The following is a 27,768-nucleotide window of genomic DNA, read 5'->3' as shown; positions in this document are numbered from 1 at the left end:
AAAATCAGACTGATTATATTTTTGTAGCCAAAGATGGAGAAGCTCTATATAGTCAGCAAAAACAAGACCAGGAGCTGACTGTGGCTCAGATCATGAACTCCTTATTGCCAAATTCATTCTTAAATTGAAGAAAGTAGGGAAAACCACTAGACCATTCAGGCATGACCTAAATCAAATCCCTAATGATTATACAGTGGAAGTGACAAATAGATTTAAGGGATTAGATCTGATAGTCAGAGTGCCTGAAGAACTATAAATGGAGGTTCGTGACATTGTACAGGAGACAGTGATGAAGACCATCCCCGAGAGAAAGAAATGCAAAAGGCAAAATGGTTGTCTGAGGAGGTCTTACAAACAGCTAAGAAAAGAAGAGAAGCTAAAGACGAAGGAGAAAAGGAAGGATATAGCTATTTGAATGCAGGGTTCCTAAGTATACTAAGGAGAAATAAGAAAGCATTCCTCAGTGGTCAGTGCAGAAAAATAGAGGAAAACAATAGAATGGGAAAGACTAGAGATCTCTTCAAGAAAATTAGAGATATCAAGGGAACATTTCATGCAAAGATGGGCACAATAAAGGAAAGAAATGGTATGGACCTAACAGAAGCAGAAGATATTAAGGAGAGGTGGCAAAATATACAGAAGAACTGTACAGAGAAGACCTTCATGACCCAGATAATCACGATAGTGTGATTGCTCACCTAGAGCCAGACATCCTGAAATGTGAAGTCAGGTGGGCCTTAGGAAGCTTCAATATGAATGAAGTTAGTGGAGGTGATGGTATTCCAGTTGACCTATTTCAAATCCAAAAGATGATGCTGTGAAAGTGCTCCACTGAATATGCCAGCAAATTTGGAAAACTCAGCCGTGGCCACAGGACTGGAAAAGGTCAGTTTTCATTTCAATCCCAAAGAAAGGCAATGCCAAAAAATGTTCAAACTGCTGCACAAGTGTACTCTTCTCACACGCTAGCAAAGTAGTGCTCAAAATCCTTCAGGCCAGTCTTCAACAGTACATGAACTGTGAACCTCCAGATGTTCAAACTGGATTTAGAAAAAGCAGAGGAACCAGAGATCAAATTGCCAACATCTCCTGTATCATGGAAAAAGCAAGAGAGTTCCAGAAAAACATCTATTTCTGCTTTATTGACTATGCCAAGGCCTTTGACTATGTGGATCACAGCAAACTGTGGAAAATTCTTCAAGAGATGGGAAATACCAGACCACCTGACCTGCCTCCTGAGAAATCTGTATTCAGGTCAAGAAGCGACAGTTAAACTGTACATGGAATAACAGACTGGTTCCAAATCGGGAAAGGAGTACATCAAGGCTGTATATTGTCACCCTGCTTACTTAGCTTATATATCAGAGTGTATCATGCGAAATGCCAGGCTGGATGAAGCACAAGCTGGAATCAAGATTGCAGGAGAAATATCAATAACCTCAGGTATGCAGATGACACCACCCTTATGGCAGAAAGTGAAGAAGAACTAAAGAACCTCTTGATGAAAGTGAAAGAAGAGAGTGAAAAAGTTGGCTTAAAGCTCAACATTCAGAAAACTAAGATCATGGCATCTGGTCCCATCACTTCATGGCAAATAGATGCGGAAAAAAATGGAAACAGTAATAGACTTTATTTTTTTGGACTCCAAAATTACTGCAGATGGTGACTTCAGCCTCCTTTGAAGAGAAGCTATGACCAACCTAGACAGCTTATTAAAAAGCAGAGACATTACTCTGCCAACAAAGATCTGTCTAGTCAAAGCTATGGTTTTTCCTGTAGTCATGTATGGATGTGAGAGTTGGGCTGTAAAGAAAGCTCAGCACCAAAGAATTGATGCTTTCGAACTGTGGTGTTGGAGAAGACTCTTGAGAGTCCCTTGGACTACAAGGAGATCCAACCAGTCTATCCTAAAAGAAATCAGTCCAGAATATTCACTGGAAGAACTGATGCTGAAGCTCCAATACTTTGGCCACCAGATGCAAAGAACTGATTCATTGAAGAAGACCCTGATGCTGGGAAAGATTGAATGCAGGAGGAGAAGGGGACAACAGAGGATGAGATGGTTGGATGGCATCACCTACTCTATGGATATGACTTTGAGTAAACTCCAGAAGTTCATGATGGACAGAGAAGCTTGGTGTGCTGCAATCCATAGGGTCACAAAGAGTTGTGTAAGACTGAGTGACTGAACTGATGTATAGTATAAATATAAATAATATGAAATGTACTATTAAAGAGACACTGGTCATCATACACAGAGAACATAGAACTCTATAATAATGACATCAACTAGAAATCTCATGAATTAGATGAATGCTAACATGAATTGCACAGAGCTGGGGAGCACACAAGTATGAGTTATTTTAAAGTTGCTTTCTATGAATATCTTTCTTCTATTCAGTGCTACCTCTCTTTTATAGCAATAGCTCTTCAGCAATTCTTATTAAATTTAGAGTTTCCAGTTAGAAAGCAATAGTCAGGAAATTACCCCTTTTCCCCTGTGCTTCAACACTAAGTCTATAGCATCCCTTCCTATGGTGCTTGGAAAGGGGTTAGTTGAAATTAATCTGAGGAAGAGTCAGCACCTTTAACCTAGAGGTCTCCTTTCTTGAATAGGTAGCCCGACTGGATACCTATGGTGTTATAATTAGCTGGTGGTGGTGAGGAGGAGAGAGAAGACTAGTCATTCTAGGCTGGTGATGTAAGATAACAAGGAAGAGATCCATTTTAATTTCCTTAAATAGAGTAATAAACTGTGTGCAGATGGCCTAATAAATCACCTGTGTTAGAGGGTCTAAAGGTCACTCATTTGGGACAATGAAATTGGTTTCGTATTTTGAACTGTTGACCAGAACATATATTTGTAACTGTGATCTAATTTTAAAGATCAATACACTTGCAAAAGTGTTACATTAAAAAAAAATTATCCTGCTTGTAGATGAAAATTCCAAGTTCTATAGTTTTTCTCCTTTTTTACATTACGAAAGTAACGCATGCTTCTTATTAAGTAAAATTACTAACAGGTAAGTGGAACAAAGTCAGTCCCCTTTCTCTGTATCATTCATAATATGTGTTCATATTTTAAACAATGGATTTTTAATTGAAAAACAAATGGCACAGCAAGGATGATTTTGTCATTTTCTTATAAAATGCTGACGTCAAATGATAGTTTTTGTATACTAATATTTCCTGGTAAGATGTCTATTAGATTTTTAAAATTTCTTTTAATTTGTCTTCCCAAATTAACTGGATTGGAAACTAACATGAAAGGAGCCCACAGGTTGGACCCGTTGTGCTTCAGTAACAACAGATGTCTGTTTAATACCTCATTACTCTACTTTTCAAAGTCCCTGAATCATTCTGAAGCCTTCTTTGAGCTACTGCCTTGGGTTTAGTAGGTAAAGATGGGCATTCAGACACTCTGTGGGGCAGGAGGAATGTGGAACGTGGTGCATTCACCTACTGGGAGAAAACAAAAACCAAAATCACTGGCCTGTTCTTTTCAGATGGCTTGAGCACCCTAAGAAAAGCCACAGGAGAAATATGGCACAGTTTCCTGAAGTATCAACTCTGCTTCAAGTTTTGAGAGTAGAAAGTTATAATAAAATAAATGAGGTGTTAAGGAATAAAATTAAATGCCTAATTTGTAGGAATTTTAAAATTTTAGCAATAAGACAGGACAAATTCTTTTTAAGCATTGAGCTTACATCTCTCTGAGGTTATGTGTCCTGTCTGTTTGGGAAAATTTGAGTAACTCTGCTATATGATGAGGATGAGGAGAAAGAGAGGAGATTCATGGATTTTTTATTTCGGGTAATATGGGAGAAGAGATGGGTAGATAAAAATTGAGGATTTCTCACAGTATGTAATAAAGTACCTTGCACATGATAGGGCATGTAAAAATACTTGTGGGCTTTTAAATTTAGTTTCTCTTCTTATTAAGGAGCAACGATGCTGGTATTGAGCACTAGCTCCCAAACTTTGCCAGTTATTTTTTCTTTAAAACTCTTCAACTGGCTGGTACTTTTTCTTCTTCTTTTTTTTTTAAATCCTGTGGATTTGAGAGGCTCTGACTTTCTCTGAGAAAAAAAGAACAAGACTTTGAGAGAAGTGAAACTATAAAAATATTATTGGAGCCACAAAACTTATTTTTAACAGTCTTCCCACACTTAGCAGTGACTTGAATAGCAACAGAGAAGCCCAGCTTGACTTGGTGAAGTATAACACAATGAGAGTACTTCACCTTGATGAATATTCCTAGATTATTCACCAGCTATTTCTTTTGCTTTTAACCTGTCTGTGTTTATGTATGTTGGCTGATTTTAAGTAAAATGATTGAAAGGAATCATTTCTTTGAGAAAAAACAATGTTTTTAGACATTTTTATTTCTCCTTTCATATCTGCATCCTAGAGAATGGTTTTGGGGACAGGTTAGGGGATTTTGGTAAGCATATTTCTAGAAGAGATTTCTCTAGATTGAGGCAATTATTATTCAAGATTAGGTCAATATAAAATATTAGGTTATAGGGTTAAAACTGAAATTTTTAACCTAATAATCTAAACACAATTATAAATTTATGAGAACTTTTTGTTAGAATTTGCATTAATGTGTACCTTCTCCACTTTAAATTTAAAAAGATGTATTTAAGTTAAATACATGCATTTTTTGATTTGATAAAATTGTGAGTTACATTAAATATCATCCTGTCTTGGTTTAAGTTGCTTTTTATTATTTAATCATTGGTATCAATATGAGTATATTTAAGTGATACATGTCTATATAAATAAATGTGATTGGGTAGAAAAGTTATTATGATAATATAATATTTTTTTGTAATTTCATTTCAGCACTTTGAGAGTTAATATTATTTTTCAGGTTTTTTTCTAATCTGTAAATTCAAATGTGTTATGTTAGTGCAAAAACTGACATATAAGGTTTTCAATGAGACTAGCATTTTTGAAAGACAATTGGAAGGGAATAAATAAAAGTGAAATCTATATTGCTTTAATTAATAGATATTTTAGAATAACATGGATATTTTGAGAATAATGTTTAGAACATGGCTTCATTCAAGAATAGTTAAATTAATACACATACACACGTGTTCTGAAGATATTTTTAATCCTATCAATTTTCTTTTACCAAATCTAGTAATTTTGTGTAATCTTCAGCAGCTAATAGCTCAAGAGTGTCATTCTTCTTTCTGAACTGCTACAAAACCTTTATTCTAGTGTTCATTGATGTTATTTTAATCTTCATCTTGGTGCTAATATATTATGTCCATATTGAATCTGACTCTTTTCTGCTATCTTTAGCTCATGATAATGAGGAGAACCCTATTTGGCTCTAGTGAAGGAGTAAGTTCAGTTCAGTCGCTCAGTCGTGTCCAACTTTTTGTGACCCCATGAATCGCAGCATGCCAGGCCTCCCTGTCCATCACCAACTCCCGGAGTTCAACCAAACTCATGTCAATCGAGTCAGTGATGCCATCCAACCATCTCATCCTCTGTCGTCCCCTTCTCCTCCTGCCCCCAATCCCTCCTAGCATCAGAGTCTTTTCCAATGAGTCAACTCTTCACATGAGGTAGCCAAAGTATTGGAGTTTCAGCTTTAGCATCATTCCTTCCAAAGAAATCCCAGGACTGATCTCCTTTAGAATGGACTGGTTGGATCTCCTTGCAGTCCAAGGGACCTCTCAAGAGTCTTCTCCAACACCGCAGTTCAAAAGCATGAATTCTTTGGCACTCAGCTTTCTTCACAGTCCAACTCTCACATCCATACATGACCACTGGAAAAACCATAGCCTTGACTAGGCGGACCTCTGTTGGCAAAGTAATGTCGCTGCTTTTGAATATGCTATCTAAGTTAACATGGTTGTAAATAGGCTCATACTGCCTGGTAGGACACAGTTATAACATGCCGAGGTGTCTAGGTTCCTATTCGTCTTAACATAAATACTTGTGTCCTTTCAATTTGGGATATTTTTCCACTATTGTGACCGATGCATTCCTTCACTACATTTTTTCCCATTTCCCCCTGAAGTTAATGCTCATTATTCAGATCTTTTACCTGCTGAAAAGATTCTCTGTTTTATCTTTATTTCATATTTTCCTCTTTCTTAGGTTTACATCTTGGGCAATGTATTCAAATTTATCTTCCAGACCTACTATTGATCTTAAATGGACAGTTGTGTAACTTTCTGAGTTTTTAATGTTCTCAAGTGGTTTCTTTGCAGAGCATCCAGTTATTTTTATGGGTATCATGTCCTTCTTGAGCACTTGGGTGTTATTAGTTTATGTGTTTTTCTTTTGTAGCTTGAAGTAGCCCTTTTATTCCCATTCTTTCTTGCTCATATTGTTGATTTTCCTTGGAAATCAGGTGAATTTTTGGTTGTCTGCCATATTTGAGTGAAAACTTTGGTTGGTTATTCTAATTAGGCTGTGTGGATTTCTTTCTAATGTCTCACTGACCTCTCTCCTACTGGGCCTTTCTCTGGAGTAGACCATCTCCCTGGGACCCACATGTGTGTATGAGAGAGATGAGCTAACTGATGAGTCTTACTCAGAGTGAGTGGGCAGGCAAGTGGATGACCTCCAAGCCTACAGGAGAAAGCTATCCTCTGGATTACTTGATTTTTGGAACTTAAATGCTTTTGTTGAATCATTTTTGTTATCCATTAAGTTTCACTTTTTTGTAGGTTCTATGTTCATGGAAATCCTATTTATTAACAAGTTCAGTCAAGTATTTTTAACCTGCAAAGCAGGGTTGAAAGTAAACAAAGAAAGGTACTGTGATTTCAAAATTTCTGTCACAGAAACCTTAGAGAAAAATCAAGAACTTTATTTCTTATCCTTCATAAAGGACTTCATTGATTTATGTGTTTCCCTATTTTTCTAACCAGATTGCTTTCTTGTTTCTCTACCCATAGATTTTAAAAAAGGATAAAATAATGAAAAGAAGTATGGTTAGAAGTAGGTGCTCTCCTGGAGACTGGAAGTAAATAGGGGATGAAGCTATAGAATTTGAATAAGTTATATAATCTCCAAGTTAAACTGTTTTCAATGCCTTCTTTCTAAAGAAAATAGAAAAGTAATTTCTTCTAGAGAGAGATTATTTTTGAATGGACAAAGAAACATACAAAGATTAATCCCTGAAAGAATGAGAGACAGAATTTGATATTTCCCTACTAGCCTAAACAAGTGAATTGTTACCCTAGTTTGTTAGCCAAACATAGCAAAGTCCAATTTATCATTCAAAGATCAGCTTGAATCTTGCCCTTTCTAATGAAGTCTTCCTGGACAAACCCCAGCTAAATATGTTCTTTAATCAGTTTACATAATCACATCATTGTTTCCCTCTCTCATGAGACTTATGATATTTTGCTTCATATGCAGATTTGTGTGCTAATATTATAGTTAGTGTTAGCTGTCAATCTTGTGTGTGAAAAATGTTTTTTTATTGTATTTGTGTATTTCCAAGATATTTTTGCCTCATAGACATGTAAATAATATTAAGTGATTGGAACTATTCCAATCTTACCATTTTCCAATGAGAATTTCTTACTTTTTTCTAAGCAAAATCATTGTTCATATATGCAGAATATATCTGCCTTTTGGTGTGCTCTCTCATATATCCTAAGTTTTCTATGGAATTATAATTTGTATTTTGATTATGGTTTACATTTTAAAATATGGATGTTACGAATAAAGATTTGAACAAAATTACTCTTTTCTCTGTTTTTTCACATTCATATTTATTATAACTCAGTAAAGCAAAGAAGCTACTAATTTGCATGTAAAAGGATGTGAGCTGTGTCATGTTCAATATGGATAAACAGAGAAAAATAACAATAAACATATATTTATGATCTGTAATAGCTGAGCTCATTGTTATTCAGCCTGAATGTACAGCTTAAAGAGGCAAGATGTTAAATATAAGTGGTTTCCATATATAGCATTTTTAGGTTTATTTGCATTAAGATTTTTATGTCACCAGCATGAGAGAGATGCTGAGAGCTATACTAAATTTGAAAATTGTCTTTACTCACAGTTGTACTTTCATGTACTTTTTGTTACAATTTAAGGTATTGTTTTTCCTTTTATTACACTTGATGTAAATCTTTTTTTTTTTACTTCTTGACAGCATCTTAAAACTTCTTTTATGTTTTTTTTTTTTACATTGCCACATAATTGATTCTTGTTGAATATTTAAGCATTTCTTGTGCTGGTAATATTGTTTAAACAAACCTTAGAAAATCCTTAATCCTGAAAACTCTGAATAGAATTGGTTTTATGACAGTAGGCCACCATTTGATGAAATTAAAATGGCTTTTCTGGGATCCCATTAATGCCTAACTTTTTTCTGTTCCCAAAGCTCTGAGCATATCTTTCCAACAAGGTCATTATACAGCCTTGGTTGGTTTTATAGGCCTCTTTATCTACTTGGCTTTGTCCACAGGAGGATAGTTAGGGCTTGGCATATAGCGGAGAGAAAGTGAATAAATGAACGAAACTTGATTTCATGAACATTGGAGGACCTTTGAAGGTTATTAACCAAAAGTAACATGGTAAAAATGTGTCTACAAAATATTTATTTTCAAAATTTTATTTGCCTTTTAAAATGCCGTTGATCTTGTTATTTTATTACTGAATACATTTTTTAATAAATAAAAAATTCAAAGGTTTATTTCTTCATGGAATGGCTCAAGTAAATTTATTTTTAATTTTCAAAGATGGCTATAGTGAGATGAGCAAGGATTTGGACACTTTACTTGAATACATGAGAAAATGGAAATTATAAAAAGGGTAATTTTACCTCCAGCTCTGGTTTTAGATTTATTTGTTTGAATGTTTTAAAACTCTTGATATAAAATCTGTGATAATTTAGATAAGTGTGTAATTGCATCAGACTTGTTTTAGTAATTCCATTGTTTTATATAATGTCATTTTCTTTAAAACAATGAACTTGTTTCATCATTTAAAAAATAAACTAATTTTTATTTTTCCTGAAGTCTATTTGGTAGATTTTATGAAACATTTTATATGTACTCTACTTCCAGTGTTAGCATGATTAAGGAAGAGGAAGAAAGGACTGCCCTTGTAGTAATTTTACTTTGGGTCCAGTGTTCTGAGTTATCAAATTGTAATTTATCTTCTAAGGTATTGTAAATACTATGTCTACCAGTGGATATGCTCAAACCAGTAGAAAATTTCTGCAGCATGTTGTGAGCTGAAATTCTTCCCAGAGTGACTTGAATTGGAATGTTGGTTGATTGCGGCAAGTCTGACTGGCTTTTCACCATAAATGGTACAGACGTGAGTTTTCAGAAAATGGGCAATGGAAATTACAGCTAATGCATGGAATACACCAAAAGGGGTAATTGCTTGCTTCCTTCCCTCTTTAAATTTAGTACTTCTGACATTACTAAAGTTGTTCAAAATGCTTCCTTTCCTAATTGTAACATATAAAGTCAGTAAAAGCAGGAGAGGTATGTAATAGTGATTAAAGGGTTTGAACTGAGAGAGAGTAACAAATGTGTTCACACTGGCCCATAAGCTTTCACAGTACTTTCATGTGAAACCATAGCAATATAGGGAAAATTTCTCCTCAGAATTGTCTGCAGTTCCCAAGTTGAACCCTTTCACTCGAGAATAAAATTTTAGATTACTTACCCCTTTTAAGGAACAGTAGTCAGTTGTCATCACCTCCTCATCTAATATCTGAGCAAACTCTACACAATATGCACTTAGCCCTGGGATGTTACTCTGATGCCAGGGAAGCCCTTCTCTGACACATCAAAGCCCTAAACTGCTCTAGGCTTTCTCATCTCTCTGTGTTCCTAGTTTTCACCACCTCAGAGAGCCCTTTCTCTGATGATAACATTTTCTTTCAGAATAATCACTCAACTCTTCCCTACTTTTCCTTCCACTAGCCATTTTATTGCCTTCCATCCTTTCACACCACCTGTGATTAAATACAGATTCTGCAATGCAGAAGACCTGGATTCAGTCCCTGGGTCAGGAAGATCCCCTACAGAAGGGAATGACTACCCTCTCCAGTATTCTTGCCTGGAAAATTCCATGGGCAGAGGAGCCTGGTGGGCTCTGAGTCCATGGGGTCACATAGAGTCGGACATGTCAGAGCAACTAATACTTTCTGAAGTATGAAAGGTGTTATATATATATATATGTACACATAGACAGGCAGAGAGTGTGTGTATGTTATCCCCACAGCGCATTCTACAGTTTCACTAACTCTTTGCTTTATCATAACTCCCTTTAAGCCCAAACTTTCTTACAAAAATACAACCTGATGTCAACTTATACAATGACTGTACTTTCCGTAATCAACATACTTTAACAAAGAAACTTTCAATAGCCATTCAAACCTCCTCTTATTTCTCATGTCATTTTCTACAGAAGACCCTGTTTCTTCTATGCAAAAGAATATGAAAGGCATCATAGGATAACACAGCTTCCATTAACCAAATCAGGAAGCTACCTGCATCTGCAGCCATCCTTTCAATTTTCCCCTCCGTTACAGAAGAGAGGTTCTGGCCATGTCATGCCAGTGCCTTCATCTGGGATTTATTTCCTATATCACTGGCTCTCTCAGGAAATTTCCCTTGTCAGTTAAACTCTCTTCTCTTTCCCAAGCTAGCTGTTTCATCTCACTAGGGATCACAAAAAGAATCACTGCAATCAAGCCTCAGACTCAAACCTCCAGGATTGAAAGCCTGACTCTCAACACCATCCTCTGCCTTTGATCCCCTGGTCTCAGTGAATAGTGCAGTTCCAAGCCAATTGCACGTAGAAACATGGGTCATTCGTGAGCTTTCGTCTCACACTTCCTGAATTCAGTCTGTCACCAAGTCTTATTGCTATTGCTTCCTAAAGGTCTCCAGAATATCTACTTCTTCCCATGTCACCTCCCTAAACACCCTCATCCAGGCTAGCATCACCTACCAGAGAGTATCAAAAGCTCTCCTAATTCTTCAAGACTGTTCTCCAATAGGAAGCTGTGTTTATCTTTTCTGATTATAACTATGACCCATTACTCTTCTGCTTAACACTCTTTAGTTACTTTGAATAACGAGCAAAATAAAAAGCAAAGTCCTTACTGTGGCTGTAAGATCCCACCTGGACTGGTCCCTGCCTGCATTTGCGGCCCTGCCTTTTTCTGCCTGCTTCCCAATTTCCAGTCACACCTGCTTTCTCTCCTTGGCCCAGCAAAGGGATCCTGTTTCCTCATCTTCGATGGCGACATCAGGTGTCTGAACTCAGGCTTTCTGTAGATGTTAACTCAGTGGTAGAATTCTGGCCTCAAGGATTGCGTTTGAAATAAGACGCCAGAAGTAAGAGAGTTCTCTAGAATCCTCTAAATAATCTAGAAGGACAAATTGACTCTGAGAGGTTAGAGCTCATGGATTGTGAACTAGATGATAGCCACGTCAGGTGATAGTAGCCATCCTGGAGCAGCTGGATCAGGTGAGATTTATGGTACATGTGCTGCTGGAGTTCTGCCAGCCTCAAGGTGGTTGTCGTGGAGTTCCAGCTTCATTGGTGAGGCCAGGATGACCAGAGCTGTCCACTGCTTATAATCCTCCCAGTGGAACTATGGTGTGGTAGAGAGAGATGATCTCTGTGCTAAGTGGTTAGAACATTATTGGTTATTAAAGGAAAATATGATCTTATTTTATTTCTCAAACTAGGGAAGTGGATTATAGCTACTGCAAATAATTTCCATTTCTATAGCATTTAGTGTTTTTAAAGCTATGTTTAGCTGCTAACTTGGTTTATATCTCAGCGCTTAAAGTGGGCACAAGCACCATTTTCCAGATTCTTTCGGTATAGAGAAGAAAGCTAAAAGAAAGGTTGTAGATTCAACATGACTCATAAGTTTCAAAGCCAGAATGAGCAACCACATTTCATTTCTGTGCTGCACATAGTGGGGTTTGTAGAAAATTCAACACTATTCTGATCACAGTGTGTACTATTAACATATTAGTGAAGTGTAATGCAGTGGGAAAATAACCAGCAGATGACATTGAGGAGTCAATTTTCAGCTGCTTTTCACAATGCAGCCCTCTATTCAGCAGTTAAGTTGACCTATTTTTAGTTGGGTTTGGGACAGAGCCCAGAGCAGCACTGAGCGGTGTCTACAACCTTCTGGTTGGTATTACTTGCCCTTAGTCACCAATTGAAAGTCTCTGATGTTTTCTGACCCAGAAAATACACATTTTCATTTTCTTCTACAGAATGGGCTCAGCTGATCTTGAGTCCTATAGAATGTCAGGATTTTCTAAATTTTCTTTGAGAATTAAAAAAAGAAAAAACTAATAAGAAATTCTGCATATGTGTGCGTGTGTCCTGTAATTCACTTGTGATGAACTTCTGAGTCATGGTGGAGCTTCATTTTTCTATCCTCAACTCTCAGAATGTGAGTGCCAGTCAGCAGTAGATAAAATGGGTTATCTCCCCTTCAGGCCCACCTCATGGACAACAGAAAAGTCTAGGCTGGGTAGAAATGAAGAAATCATTCAGTTTCTCCCTCAGGAGCCAGACTTTCTACGTGGGCTGGAAGATGCTTCAAGAGAAGAGAATCTGATGTGCCTTTTGGCATGTGATTCTAGAGTGACTGGCTGCAGGTCTGATTTGACTCTGTGCATATTTGTGTAGAAGGAGGGGTGGGTCCTTTTCTAAGGTGAAATTCCCAGTAAGTGCTGCCACCATGGGCTTCCCTTGTGGCTCAGCTGGTAAAGAATCCACCTGCAACGCAGGACACCTGGGTTCGACCCCTGAGTTGGGAAGATCCCCTGGAGAAGGGAAAGGCTAACCACTCCAGTATTCTGGCCTGGAGAATTCCATGGACTGTATATGGTCTATACGATATACTGTATAGTCCATGGTGTCACAAAGAGTTGGACACGACTGAGCAATTTTCACTTCATTTCACTGCCACCATAACCTCCCTGGTCCCAACAATCAGGTTCTTGCCTATCTTGGGGAGGAGGTCGGTGAAGGTGCTAGTGATCCAGGAAAGAGAATAAATATAACCTTCCTAGAAGCTCGGGGCCAGTGTAACCCCAGTGTGCATCCATACACGGCTTGGGCAATTCCCATAGCTCCTAATCCATCCCTGACAATATCATTGTCTCTTCTCTGTTTCGGATTCTACCTGGAAACTGTGCATGATCTCCAATACGCCTTATTTTAACAGCCACTATTTAACAGTCTAGGAGTGAGTTATTTGGTATGATTTTTTCCCCGGTGTATAGCAAATAGTAGGCACAGAATCTTAATCACTTTAGAAATGATCTTAATGACTAACATAAGATAGGTTATTAGTAATTCTGTAATTCTGATATATTTAAAATTCAAATGACTTTGAACAGTCTTTATTCCTCCCTGTACAAACTAACTAGCTTGAGCTATAAAGCTGCTCACACTATAAACATTTCTTTACTTTTTATTTCTTTTTTTTTTTTTACTTTTAGAGATGCAATTGAAAACACAAAATATTCTTACCTTAATCTTTCTTTCCACACACACCCCCAAATATTTTTTATGGCATTCAAACATGGATATGTTTTTGAAGTATGTTTAGTCTGCTATCAAAAATACAGGTTGAGCCATTTAGAGGGTTTTATTTCTACCAATTTAAACTTTTGATTTTTGTAACTGCAAAAATGTAGTTACGTGTCTCATGAGAATGCTGTGTTGGTATCTGCCTTATTACCAGTCTAAACACAATGCGCTGTGATTGTCCATCTCATCAGCATCGGGGGCTGTACCCAGGCTTACGTTTTGCCATCAGAACTCTAATCTTTGAGTGTTTCCTTGACTGTAGTTTGAAAGATAGATGTCAGTGCTGGTGGCTGTGCAGTGCCAGGAGGGGCGTGTGTGTGGGTGGGTGGTGAGGGGATGAAGAGTGCTAGGTGCTAGAAATTGTCAGGCTCTTTGGCCACACACACATTAGGAGCCATCTCTGCTAGTATCTACTTCTGTTGCAGCTATATCATTTTAGTTAAAATTAATAGTTCTCTCTTATTGAAGATTTAGGTGACTGGGATTGTGAGTATTCTTTTGGCAATTCATAATGTTAAGTTCATAATAGATTTTTTAAAATGTGCTTTGTTCACTGGCCCTTATCTCCGGCACCTATATCCCTATCTGTGTAGGTTCATAGTAAGCACTCAGTAAATACCTTTTCAATGAGTGAATGAATGAATGAGCTGGTCTTCAAGGGAAAAGTTAAATACTCTGGAACTAATCCCTTTGCATTCAGTGTGCTAATTGATTTAGGTCCTTGTCTTCTAAAATTTAATTTTGATGTGATATTTTTATAAATATATGCATTAGCATGCCTATTTTTATTAATGTAATCAGTTCAGTTCATTTGCTCAGTCATGTCCAACTCTTTGTGACCCCGTGTACTGTAGCACTCCAGGCTTCCTTTCCATCACCAACTCCCAGAGCTTGCTCAGACTCATGTCCATTGAGTTGGTGATGCCATCCAACCATTAATGTAATAATCTTTATAAATATAAGCACTGAAGGAAGCCTGATGTGCTGCAATCCACAGGGTCACAAAGAGTCATACAGGTTAATGACTGAACAACAACAAAACAAGCATTAGAATAAGCTTTGCATGTTAAACTTACTTGTCCAAAATTTCAGTGCCTGTTATATGCCAAGAAGAGTTTTAGGTGCCAAAGATTTCAAGATGAAGAAAACCAAATCCCAGCCCTCTTGGAATTTGCCTTTTAGTTCAGAAAGACAGACAACGAACCAACAAATAAATTATTCTGTGTTAAGTGCTGCCGAGTGCTACAAAGAAAAATCAAAAAAAGCTCTCTCTGACATAACATGTAAGCAGAGGCTAAAGCAAGTGTGGTAGCGATCCCTGTGACTATCTAAAGAAAGAAAGTTCTAGGCAGAGAAAGTGCAGAGGCTTTGTGGCAGCCATGGGCTTCGTGTACTCAGAGGCTTAACAAGCAGGCCATTAAGACAAGAGAGATGTGAGCAAAGCTAAGAATGGTAGTATGGAATCAGTAAAATCTTGGGATGTAAGCAGACCATTGCATGCTTAGAATCCCTTGCAAAGATGTTGCTTTTCCTTTGAGTGAACAGGGAAGCCAGTGAAGGCTTGCTGAATGACTTAGTGACTGGAATCATCAAGAAGAGACAGTAAGACCTTCTCTGTCACCTCTGTGGGTGATTGGCTAATGAGGCCAGCCCGTTCTTGTATCCCTTTAGTGTCTGCAGTATTCTGTATTTGCCCAGGACAATATACTGATAATCGGAAATAGGCCATGTGATATCTATAGGTAAGGCAGGTGACACTCCTGATGCCTACAAGCTCTCAGCACACATTTATTTAAAATGTTTTTCCTTAAATTTTTTAAAATTCCAAGCTTCAACATGCCTTGAACTCTCTGGGTATGAGTATTAGCAAAAATTTAGGTTTAAGAGGAGTTTCCGTTTTAGGAGTAAGAGGCAAGAGATTGGGCAGTGGTGAGGATGCATGTTATATCTGTTACCCACGTAATGAGTATCAGAAGTCTGGTTTTCAGGTCAATTTCTGATAAACACTGACATTTAACTTTGGGCAAATGGTGTTACTGCTTTAACACTTAAATTAATCATCTTAGGGACTTCCCTGGTGGCCCAGTGGTTAAGACTTGGTCTAATCCAGGGGCTACAGGTTTGATCCCTGGTGAGAGAGCTAAGGTCTCACATACTTTGAGGCCAAAAATTATCAAAACATAAAACAGAAGCAATATAGTAACAAATTCAGTAAAGACTTTAAAATTGTTCCACATCAAAAAACAAATCTTTAAAAAATATTGATCATCTTAAAATAAGCAGAATTTGGCTAGATCTATTCCAGGGATTTTGATAGGCCAGAGACTTAGCTTGGGTTTCTTAAACAAAATAAACTTAGGCTGGGTAACTTAAAGATTTGTTGTTGTTCAGCTGCTAAGTTGTGTCCTAGTCTTCACAACGCCATGGACTGCAGCCTACTGGGCTCCTCTGTCTACAGCGTTTTCCAGGGAAGAATACTGGAGTGGGTTGCCATTTCCTTCTCCAGGGGATCTTCCAGACCAGGGATTGAACCTGTGTCTCCTGCACTGGCTGGTGGATTCTTTACCCCTGAGCCACGAGGGAGGCCCAGATTAAACAGTTGATGTTTATCTTTCATGATTCTGGAGGCTCGGAGTCCAAAATCAAGGTCTAGGCCACTTTGGTCCCAACTGAGAATTCCTGTCCATGTCTGTTCCTATAAGGGCACTAATTCCATCATGCGGGCTCCACCCTCATGACCTAATTACCTTCCCAATACCAATCGAGGCTTCAACATATGATTTGAGGGACACAATAGTCAGTCCTTTAAAACAGCTAGTTTTAAAATCTGTGACACCATCACATGTTCTTTCATTGTAGTCAAGAATTTCCATGTTACCTGCAGCTCATCTGAAGTTTATTTTAACTGTCAGTACTGACAGTTACATAAATACTGTGTGTACTTCTTTTGCGGAAGTCTTGATTTTAGTTATCATATGCTATTTTGGTGCTAAAGTGGGCCTTGCTGTTGTTCCATTTAAACACATTGTAAATCAATACATTGCTTCTGAGAGTAGTTGAAGACAAGTTTTCTCTCTACTTTTTTTCACTGAAGCGAGATAATTGAGTTTTCGAAAAGAAACCTGGAATTGTTGGGAGGTTACTAATTCCAACATATAATTGATAAGGGGTAATTTTCCACATTTGCCAGACATTTTCTTCTACAGTAATTATTTGTTCCAGCAGTAAGAAAGGAAATGTAGGGATGTCCCTTCTGGGGTCACCAGAGGCTTTGTTTTATAAAACACTTGTTCATCACCCATTGTCACTTGTAAAACCGCTGGTAGAAATACATATCATTTAGTGAGATCAGAGTCTTAATTTCCTGTTTAAAACTATTCAGTGAACAGTAGTTGGCTAAGGAAGTCTTGTTACGTTCCATGCATTGTGGATTATATTAATCAGAAACATGTTTTGATAGGGGGAGATATCTCTACACACATGTGAAAATTAATGGTACAAGCTGTTGTGGAATATTTTTCTTCTGCTTAATCTGTTCATCCAAGTAAATTTATCTTTGCAAATTATCCAGTGCCTTTTATCTGAAGGATATATATGGTGAATAAGAGTAATCAAGGCCTCATTTCTTAGTGCACAGTTCAACAGGTAGACAGGTCATCTGTTCAATTTGCTGCCCTGGAGTGGCTTGCCTCCTGACTCTCCAACCTGTTTGTCTGATAGCCCTTATCTTTCTTGAACTTCTGTGTGTTCATCGGAAAATAGGGCAATCGTAAAACCCATGCCTTGGGGCTGCTAGAAGCATTAAATTGGATAATAAGATATAAACAAAGTAATATAATTTTAATAATAGATATTTGTATTTGGGACTTAGCACATTTTAAAGAAATCAAAACAGAAGAACTCCCAGGATATACCCATCAAATCAGTTTGGAGTTTATGAAGCCTGCAAATTCAGCAGAAATTCTTTACTAAATGGGAGATTTTCAGTTCCATAAAAATGTCCAGTTTTATTCAGTGGCTTCTTGAAGGAGAGCCTGTAACTTGCTGTTGAGGATCACTTTTCTTGAAATGTGTTTAGCTCTGGCCTTAAAAAGGGAAAGAAAAAAGGCAATAAGATGTGACAATAAGAAGGGAGCTGTGTCTGACTTTATTTTCTCTCTTGGTGCCCAGTTGCCTGTCTCACACTGGGCATGCTGTGAGTAATTTTATACTTAAAGTCAAAGGACTCCTTGTGTAGGATCTCAACGTGTCTAGTGTTACTTGAGTCGAAAGCAATTTAAGAAGGCAGTAAATGAATGATTCTGACCATCTTCTATTTATATGACCAATTTAGAGTGACAAGGTTGTAATGGAAAAAACACTCATCTTATAATCAAAGGACCTATGTTTAAAATCAGACTTCATTCCTCTACTGCCCTCTGTGTTTTAATCTGTAGAATAAAAATGTTATATTTCTCTTACTGATTCTCCAGTTTAATGTACTTCACATATAATAAGTACCCCCTATATGTCAATATGAAACTTAATCCGGTTATTTGAGGTTGGCTTGATTCAAACATTGGTTTGCAGAAATATCAAAAGTCTAACTTGAACTTCTTTCAAGTTGTGGTCATTGGGGTGTTGCTGTGACCCATGGTGTGTCACCATTTCTGTAACAAAGTGGTTCTTCTATATATAGGAAGAGGAAATGGCTTAAATCTAGCTTAAAATAGCAGGACTTACTTATTTCAATTTTCTTTATTTTTCAGAACTGAAAATTAATTATCTTTTGTTAAAATCGTTCAAAATGTAAGTATTTAACATCATAGAGTCTTTCACATTACAATACTTTAAAATGCAATTTATAAAAATTCTCAAAATTGGGAGATTTTAGGTGCTGAAAAATTAATAAAAGATAAATGAATAAGCCATAAAAGCAGAATTTTTTCTATAGCTATAAGGCATCTAAATGCAGAGTTCCAAAGAATAGCAAGAAGAGATAAGAAAGCCTTCCTCAGCGATTAATGCAAAGAAATAGAGGAAAACAACAGAATGGGAAAGACTAGAGATCTCTTCAAGAAAATTAGAGATACCAAGGGAAAATTTCATGCAAAGATGGGCTCAATAAAGGACAGAAATGGTATGGACCTAACAGAAGCAGAAGATATTAAGAAGAGGTGGCAAGAATACACAGGAGAACTGTACGAAAAAGAGCTTCACGACCCAGATAATCAAAATGGTGTGATCACTCATCTAGAGCCAGACATCCTGGAATGTGAAGTCAAAAGGGCCTTAGAAAGCATCACTACGAACAAAGCTAGTGGAAGTGATGGAATTCCAGTTGAGCAATTTCAAATCCTGAAAGAGGATGCTGTGAAAGTGCTGCACTCAATATGCCAGCAAATTTGGAAAACTCAGCAGTGGCCACAAGACTGGAAAAGGTCAGTTTTCATTCCAATCCCAAAGAAAGGCAATGCCAGAGAATGCTCATGCTGCTGCTAAGTCACTGCAGTCGTGTGCGTCTCTGTGCAACCCCATAGACGGCAGCCCACCAGGCTCCCCCATCCCTGGGATTCTCCAGGCAAGAACACCGGAGTGGGTTGCCATTTCCTTCTCCAATGCATGAAAGTGAAAATTGAAAGTGAAGTCTCTCAGTCGTATCCGACTCTTAGCAACCCCATGGACTGCAGCCTTCCAGGCTCCTCCGTCCATAGGATATTCCAGGCAAGAGTACTGGAGTGGGGTGCCATTGCCTTACTACCGCACAATTGCACTCATCTCACATGCTAGTAAAGTAATGCTCAAAATTCTCCAAGCCAGGCTTCAGCAGTAAGTGAACCGTGAACTTCCAGATGTTCAACTGGTTTTAGAAAAGGCAGAGGAACCAGAGATCAAATTGCCAACATCTGCTGGATCATCGAAAAAGCAAGAGAGTTCCAGAAAAACATCTATTTCTGCTTTATTGACTATGCCAAAGCCTTTGACTGTGTGGACCACAATAAACTGGAAAATTCTGAAAGAGATAGGAATACCAGACTACCTGACCTGCCTCTTGAGAAACCTGTATGCAGGTCAGGAAGCAACAGTTAGAACTGGACATGGAACAACAGACTGGTTCCAAATAGGGAAAGGTACGTCAAGGCTGTATATTGCCACCCTGCTTACTTAACATACATGCAGAGTACATCATGAGAAATGCTGGGCTGGAAGAAGCACAAGCTGGAATCAAGATTGCTGGGAGAAATATCAATAACCTCAGATATGCAGATGACACCACCCTTATGGCAGAAAGTGAAGAACTAAAAAGCCTCTTGATGAAAGTGAAAGAGGAGAGTGAAAAAGTTGGCTTAAAGCTCAACATTCAGAAAACGAAGATCATGGCATCTGGTCCCATCACTTCATGGCAGATAGATGGGGAAACAGTGGAAACAGTGTCAGACTTTATTTTGGGGGGCTCCAAAATCACTGCAGATGGTGATTGCAGCCATGAAATTAAAAGACGCTTACTCCTTGGAAGGAAAGTTATGACCAACCTAGATAGCATATTTAAAAGCAGAGATATTACTTTGCCAACAAAGGTCCGTCTAGTCAAGGCTATGGTTTTTCCAGTGGCCATGTATGGATATGAGAGTTTGACTGTGAAGAAAGCTGAGTGCCGAAGAATTGATGCTTTTGAACTGTGTTGTTGGAGAAGACTCTTGAGAGTCCCTTGGACTGCAAGGAGATCCAACCAGTCCATCCTAAAGGAGATCAGTCCTGGGTGTTCATTGGAAGGACTGATGTTGAAGCTGAAACTCCAATACTTTGGCCACCTCATGTGAAGAGTTGACTCACTGGAAAAGACCCTGATGCTGGGAGAGATTGGGGGTGGGAGAAGGGGATGACAGAGGATGAGATGGCTGGATGGCATCACCGACTTGATGGAGATGAGTTTGAGTGAATTCCAGGAGTTGGTGATGGACAGGGAGGCCTGGCGTGCTGTGGTTCATGGGGTCACAAAGAATCAGGCACGACTGAGTGACTGAACTGAACTGAACTGAATCTTCGTTAGAATTCCCTTCATTTCATTTTTCATTAAAAAGGGAAGGGAAATGGAAAATTACCTCTTTCTTCAGATAATTGTATTTATCTAAATGACATTGGCTGAATAAAATCAAGATGATTGCAAAGAAGCTACCTGACTCGGGTACCAGTGATCTCGGGAGGACAGAGAAATGTCTCGAGCTCCTGTAAGTCTTTAACATAATCAGTAGGATAATGTTTGGTTTTATAGTAGAACTAGAAAGTGGTTCCTGGGCACACTGAACTCAAGTGTGGAGATATCTGGCTCAGATATCTCTTAATGCATATGGGTGGATGGGAAGAGAAGAACACTTTAGGACATGAGGTACAGTTCAGAAAATATGAGTTTAGGAAGGATGAGAATGAGGCTGATTATACAGGATAATGTATAACCTCTCAGGCCACATTTATGTAGGGTGAGAAAAAGAGTCTGAAGGGAAATGAAATCAGTAAATGGCCTTTTTTTCCCAGTCTGAAGAGTTAACATTTGATCCAAGAGAAATCAAGTAATATGAAGGAAAACTATTTTCAAATGATCCTGCTTGATAAAAAGTATTTATATGACATTTAAATTATAGATGTGCAAGTATATGTGTACCTTGTTTTCCTAAATTTATTTCTGTAGAAATTAAAAATAACTTTGTTCTTTCTCTGACTAAATATGACATTTATTTAAAAGGTCCAATATTTACCACTGTCTGCTACTATTTGGTTCCATAAAACCTTCCTAATTATCTGAGAAAGCCAAATGTGATCTGGGCTTTCTTGGCAAAAGGATATTGACTTTCATTAAGACTGAATTGCAGTACAGACCTTTAGGCCTTTATCTGCATCTCATTAACTGGCATGTGATTTGGGAGAGTGGCTATTAATTATACAGAAGACGATGAGTGAATAGAAAGGATCATTCAAAGGCAAACCATGCTTAAACCTGACTGTGTCTTCAAGCATTATTCACTTCATCTGACAGGCATTAATTTGCCTAAGTATTTGGAATCAGCCAGAGTAAGGGTTTTTAAAGGACACATCTAGAAGCAGCATTAATGTCAAGTTTTTTTCATTTAATTAAATTTACTGCTAAGTCATTTTTCTTGAGTTTGCATGAATGCTTAAAGTAGCAAGAAAAGAGCATATATGATATAATAGGAGTCAATCCTGAGAAGCTGCCGATTAGTTTTTATGAACTAAATTCTTCCTTCATCAGAAAGTAGAATGGTGTACTCTTCTAAACTCTATCACAGGTTAAAATAAAATGTTTCCTTAGTATAAGGATAAAAGAAGAGGCAATCTTCACACCTATTGTTAAGATGTCAGCCAGTTGATGGTGTCATATTAAATATAAACTGTACTGGAAATCTGCATTCTGCTTTCCTTTCTCTTAGAGTAGCATCTTCTCATAATATATTTTTATAAACCCATCGTGTATGCATGCTAAGGTGCTTCAGTCATGTCTGGCTCTTTGCGACACTGTGGACTGTAGCCTGCCAGGCTCCTCTGTCCATGGGGATTCTCCAGCAAAAATACTGGAGAGGGTTGCCATGCCCTCCTCCAGGGGATCTTCTCAACCCCAGGGATCGAATCCATGTCTCTTTTGTCTCCTGTATTGTCAGACAGGTCCTTTACCACTAGCGCCACCTGGGAAACCCTATAAACCCATCATAAGTATCGAGTAAAATGATTGTGCAATAAGCCCTGTGGATTCTCTATTTTCAGTTTTGATTGTGCAGCTGATGTTTTTAAAATGTGGCCATGTGCTCTCAAGTTTGGCCTCTTTTTGAAGTTCAACGCTTGTATTTGATTTTTGTATGCAAAATCCATATCATTTCCAATATTAAAATGATATGCCTTAATGTCATGTGGCAAACTTATATTGAATATTGTGTGTAAAATGCTTTGTGCTATATTAAATCATTCATATATATGTGTATGTGTGTGTGTGTGTGTGTATGTATGCATATTAAATCATTCCGATGGGTGGTTGAAATTTGGGACAGTTAGCATTTACCTTGGAAAGGCAGAGTAGGGAAGAGAAGATTTTCCCACACTGCTCATGGTGTGGATGGAGTGTTTAGTAATCTTATCTGACCACTTGGTTTCTCATTGGTTCTTTATGAGTTGAGATGTAACTATGTATGTAAATGGCAGATATTTCTCACACTTCGAGCAAATGCAAAAGGGAATCAGTAATTTTGATTGTACATTTTTATTAAATGATAAGAATTCTGACAATAAGATCTTGGAGCAAATAGGCCAGAGTGTATTTAAACATTCTTCTGGAGATTTTCCAGGCTATATAATTCAGGCTGCTGATAGTCTATCTGCATCTGAAATATATGTTAATGAAGATTTCTTGACCCCACTCCAGACTTAACTGAGTCAGAATCTCTAAGAAGTGGAGCTGGGAAATCTGAAAACCACTTCTTGGGTAATACTTAACCACTGATTTAAGTTATCTTTTTAGCATTTGGGGTGGTGAAGAATTTATTTCTCTGAATAATATTTATACTTAGTGGATATCACATTATAGTTTAATCATTGTTGTTATGTATTGGTATACATTTTACAGAATTACTGTATCTTTCAAAAGATGGGAGGAGAGTGGGTCAGTGAAAGTAAATTGATGCTGTTGTGACAGATGTTTGCCTATTTCTTATAAAATGATACCTCAAAAAAATTTACTTTGTATGTGTACGTGTAACACACATGTGATGTTAACAATTGGCATCAGTTCAGTTCAGTTCAGTTCAGGCATAGCCAGGGTTAAATAAGTTGGTACAAATTTGGGACCAGATTTCTGGAGTCGGTATAAATACCACTATATTTAAAGTAATTGATACTACTTCTGTTATCAAGGTAATGATTTACTCATTAATGTTTAATGCTTAAACATTACTTAATGTAATTAAATGGATCATGTTTTATGATGCATATTTTCTTCAACTAAGCATTAGATAATTGTAGTTAAATCATTAAGTATGCTGATTGCATGCTAACCACATTTTCTTGCTCTTTATAGACATTTAATTTGAAATACTATAAGAACAACTATCAGTTTTGTGTTTTTTTTAACCTATGACTGAACTCAGGCATAACAGAAACTTTATCCTAAAACATTTAATTCATTTCTCTTTACACAGAGGATGTGCAGTTTCAAAGCATGATGTAAGTGGATTTGCAAGATTCTTTGGAGTAGGAAATGTATCCTCCTTCCTCCCCAATTTTAAATTATTCTATTCAGGAGTGGAATCTTGTTGGTAAGGTATTCTTAGTGCTGTGTCTACAATAGCTAATGGTCAGCCAGCATTATAAGCTTGAACAAAATGTTCTATTTTAATTAATTCATTAAGACATTTTCTGTTAACTCAAGGGGAAAAAAATAACTTACAACAAACCAACGATTAGTGAAGCATTATGCATATATTTATTTGTTTAATAAATAAAATGAATACTGCATTTCTTTCAGTTTCTCCAATACTCAGAGCTGTTTTTTGTCCTCGGTTCTTGTCCCTCTGCCTATGCAAGGGCCCCCACATTTGCAAAGCTCCCTTGTTCTCATCCTTTAGATTCCCACTTAAAAGTCATTGTCTCAGTCTGGCCTCATTTGACTACTGTATTTAAAGTATATCTTCAGTTACAACCCTTTGCTTCTTTCTTAAGACTTGTTACATTTGTAATTGTTTTATTTGTCTGTAGACTCATTGATAGTCTTTTCCACTGGGCTGTAAGCAACTTGAGATTAGAGAAAATATTTCTCTTTTAAACATTTGTATCGCCTGAGCCGAGCAGAAGGACTGGCACATAAGATATACTCAATATATATATTTGACTTCAGGATTGGATGGATACATGGATGAGTAGCTGAATGATAAGCGCTCTTGGGTTGAAAATGTTTACGGAGAGAGATCTTAAATGGCATGCTAACATGAAATACTACTTACATTTGATCAGTGTTGAGGAATGGAGAAACCTTTAGAGTAATTTTATATTTATCTAAGCTATTTAAGTGGAATTGAGCTAATCGAGCTGTAGCATTTTGTGGCTTGTGTCATTTTTCCTGAGATCCTGTGCTTTATTACTGTGACTTGGTTGATACTGCAGATGAAATTTTCTTTTTATGATAGTGAACATACTTTTTCTCTGTTTTGTAAAAGAGACATGACTTATGGGTATAATATGATTAATAATGCCACCAGCTACCCTAGGCTGTAAAGCCATGTTGTCAAAAGTTATGCTGTGATTTGAATTTGATAAATATCTAAACTTGATGATACATAGGATGGCATTGGAGAAAAAAGAGAATTGATGTATGCAATTCTAAATTATTATTGGCGTTTATCAGTGTAAATGCCTCTACTATGACAGATAGATCAGTCCTGGGTGTTCACTGGAAGGACTGATGTTGAAGTTGAAACTCCAATAATTTGGTCACATGATGTGAAGAGCTGACTCATTAGAAAAGACCCTGATGCTGGGAAAGATTGAGGGCAGGAGGAGAAGGGGACAACAGAGGATGTGATGGTTGGATGGCATCACCGACTCAATGGACATGGGTTTGGGTGGACTCTGGGAGTTGGTGATGGACAGGAAGGCCTGGCAAGCTGTGGTTCATGGGGTCTCAAAGAGTCAGACACAACTGAGTGACTGAACTGAACTGAATGCCAGATAAATATGTGAATTTGGCAGTTCTTTTCCATGAAGGAAGAAAAAGAAACGTTATTGCAGTATGTATCTATAAAATGTATACTTAGCACATTCCTTAGTGTTCTTTTTAAAAATACATGAAAACATTTAGAGGAAAATAGACTTTTTTAAAAAATATAAATTTATTTATTTTAATTGGAGGCTAATTACTTTACAATATTGTATTGGTTTTGCTATACATCAACATGAATCCGCCACAGGTATACACCTGTTCCCCATCCTGAACACCCCCCTCACCTTCCCCCCGTACCATCCCTCTGGGTTGTCCCAATGCACCAGCCCCAAGCATCCTGTATCATGCATCAAACCTGGACTGGTGATTCATTTCACATATGATATTATACATGTTTCAATGCCATTCTCCCAAATCATCCCACCCTCTCCCTCTCCCACAGAGTCCAAAAGACTGTTCTATACATCTGTGTCTCTTTTGCTGTCTCACATACAGGGTTATCATTACCATCTTTCTAAATTCCATATATATGCATTAGTATACTGTATTGGTGTTTTTCTTTCTGGCTTACTTCACTCTGTATAATAGGCTCCAGTTTCGTCCACCTCATTAGAACTGATTCAAATGTATTCTTTTTAATGGCTGAGTAATACTCCGTTGTGTATATGTACCACAGCTTTCTTATCCATTCATCTGCTTTTTAAATTGAAAGATAATGTAGTGAACAGATCCCAGAGACTGTAAAAGAGAAGTTTTCAAAATTACTCTTTCCTCTAATGTATTCTAAGATGAAAAGAGCTCTGCGTGTATTTTAATTTTAACAATAAGGTAAGAAACCGTGCATTTTAGATTTGGCATCATTTTGCTGAGAAAGATAGTAGATAATATGTTATTTAATTAGACAATATATAAGTTGTATTAAGGCAGGCTGTTTTAAAGATATCCAAAGATAGTAATAATTTATGAGGTTGGTTTTTAATTTTATTTTCACATGTTAGTCTTTCAGCTTTATACATCTTCAATCATTGATTAGTAAAGACTAGCATGAGAATACTATACACTGTAAATGTAATTGTTTATTACATTATATTATCAGGCTCTGAGCTAGATAAGCTTTTTAATGTATCTAACTTCCCAGCAACTCTGCAAGTTAGTATTATTACTTCTGTTTTACAGATGAGAAAACTGTGGCTTAGAGGTTATTTATTGGTCTAAAGCCAGATCACTAAAAAATTGCTGAGTCAAGTTTATCTGCTTTCAAACCCCCAATTCTTTATAATGTATTGCATTGCCTCTAGAAAATAGCTTCAGCAACTTAAAATAATAATCAGAGATATTATTAATGTAGTTTATATTTTCCATTAGTCAGTCATTTAGAAGAAGTGACCAGGTACTGAATGAGAATTAGGAACAGTCTAAAATTGTGCATAAAACTTGTCCCCAAGGACTTTATTTTGGTAAGAAGAGATTGTCACTAGTGGCTATAAATTTCTGTACATGCTTGGGTTCTACTGGGAATTTAGCCGCACTGTTTCTTCATCTCTAGCTAATTCAAACTGCGAAAGGACTGCCTCCCCTAGAACAACTCTCAATGTGCCTTGTTAACCAACAATGACTAAATCATTCTGGCAAGAGACAGACAGATTTTCCCTTATGAATCAGATTGGAATTTTGACTGTATTAAAGTAGGTAATTTACAAAAATAAATTCAATATTGCCTGCTACCTATGGAGTAAATCTCAGTTAGATTGACTTCAAAATACATCATCAGTTTCTAAATGTAAAAACATTCCAAATTGTCTCTAGAATACCCCCTCTGAGCCCTCAAATCCGAAAGGCCAATTATCTTCCTCCTTATTCCCTAAATTTGCCCTGGTGGTTATTGACACTAATCCTTTCCTGTAGCGTTCTCTGTGCGTGGAGTGTTTTTGCTGCTTTGGCAGACCTTACTGTATTTCATGTCTGGCTCAAGTCAACTTCCTTGGCAAAGGCATTCTCAACTATTCCCATCCCTATTAATCATCCTTTCCCAGAACTCTTTTAGCCCATATTGTTTCACAGTTCTTTGTTCCCTAACCTTTTGCGTCCTCATTCATCTCTATACTCAGTGTGTGACTATATTTTCAAATAGATTGTAAACATCTGATGATCAGGGATCGTATCATACATTTTTGTTTCTGTAACACCAAGCTGGGACTTTGGACACAACTGACTTTTATTTAATGCATGTGGGATCAATTAATACATCCAGTTACTAGGCAAAGGCTTGTAATTTCTAGTGATGACCAGCTGTAATTGTTTAACTCCTTTCAAGGTGAAACTTTATTAGACTAGGACTAATTCATCAGCGCTGAGTATTTCAGTTGGGAAAGATTTTACTTTCGAGAATAAGGGAGAAATTCTAAGCAGAAGTACTTACTTGCTACCATTGTCAATTGCCTATGAGAAAGGGATCAGGGCACAAACTTTTTTAGCTGGGAGGAATC

General features: G+C 37.3%; 1 protein-coding gene across 2 annotated transcripts in view; it reads left to right on the top strand.

Annotated features, from left to right (window-relative positions):
- Nucleotides 1-27,768, top strand: part of CHSY3 (chondroitin sulfate synthase 3) — a 284,216-nt gene that overhangs the window by 32,755 nt on the left and 223,693 nt on the right. Inside the window, exons 2-3 of one of the 2 annotated variants that reach the window (XR_008199718.1) lie at nucleotides 18,336-18,375; nucleotides 23,766-23,790. The exons of the other annotated variant lie outside the window; for it this stretch is intronic. The gene's annotated coding sequence lies outside the window, so the exon portion shown is untranslated. The remainder of the gene's footprint in view (nucleotides 1-18,335; nucleotides 18,376-23,765; nucleotides 23,791-27,768) is intronic. 2 annotated transcript variants of the gene reach the window in all.

The sequence above is a fragment of the Budorcas taxicolor genome, chromosome 7 (genome assembly GCF_023091745.1).
Source record: "Budorcas taxicolor isolate Tak-1 chromosome 7, Takin1.1, whole genome shotgun sequence".
Classification (NCBI taxonomy): domain Eukaryota; kingdom Metazoa; phylum Chordata; class Mammalia; order Artiodactyla; family Bovidae; genus Budorcas; species Budorcas taxicolor.
Note: the sequence above shows the minus strand (reverse complement) of the source record. Positions and strands in the feature narration are given on the sequence as shown.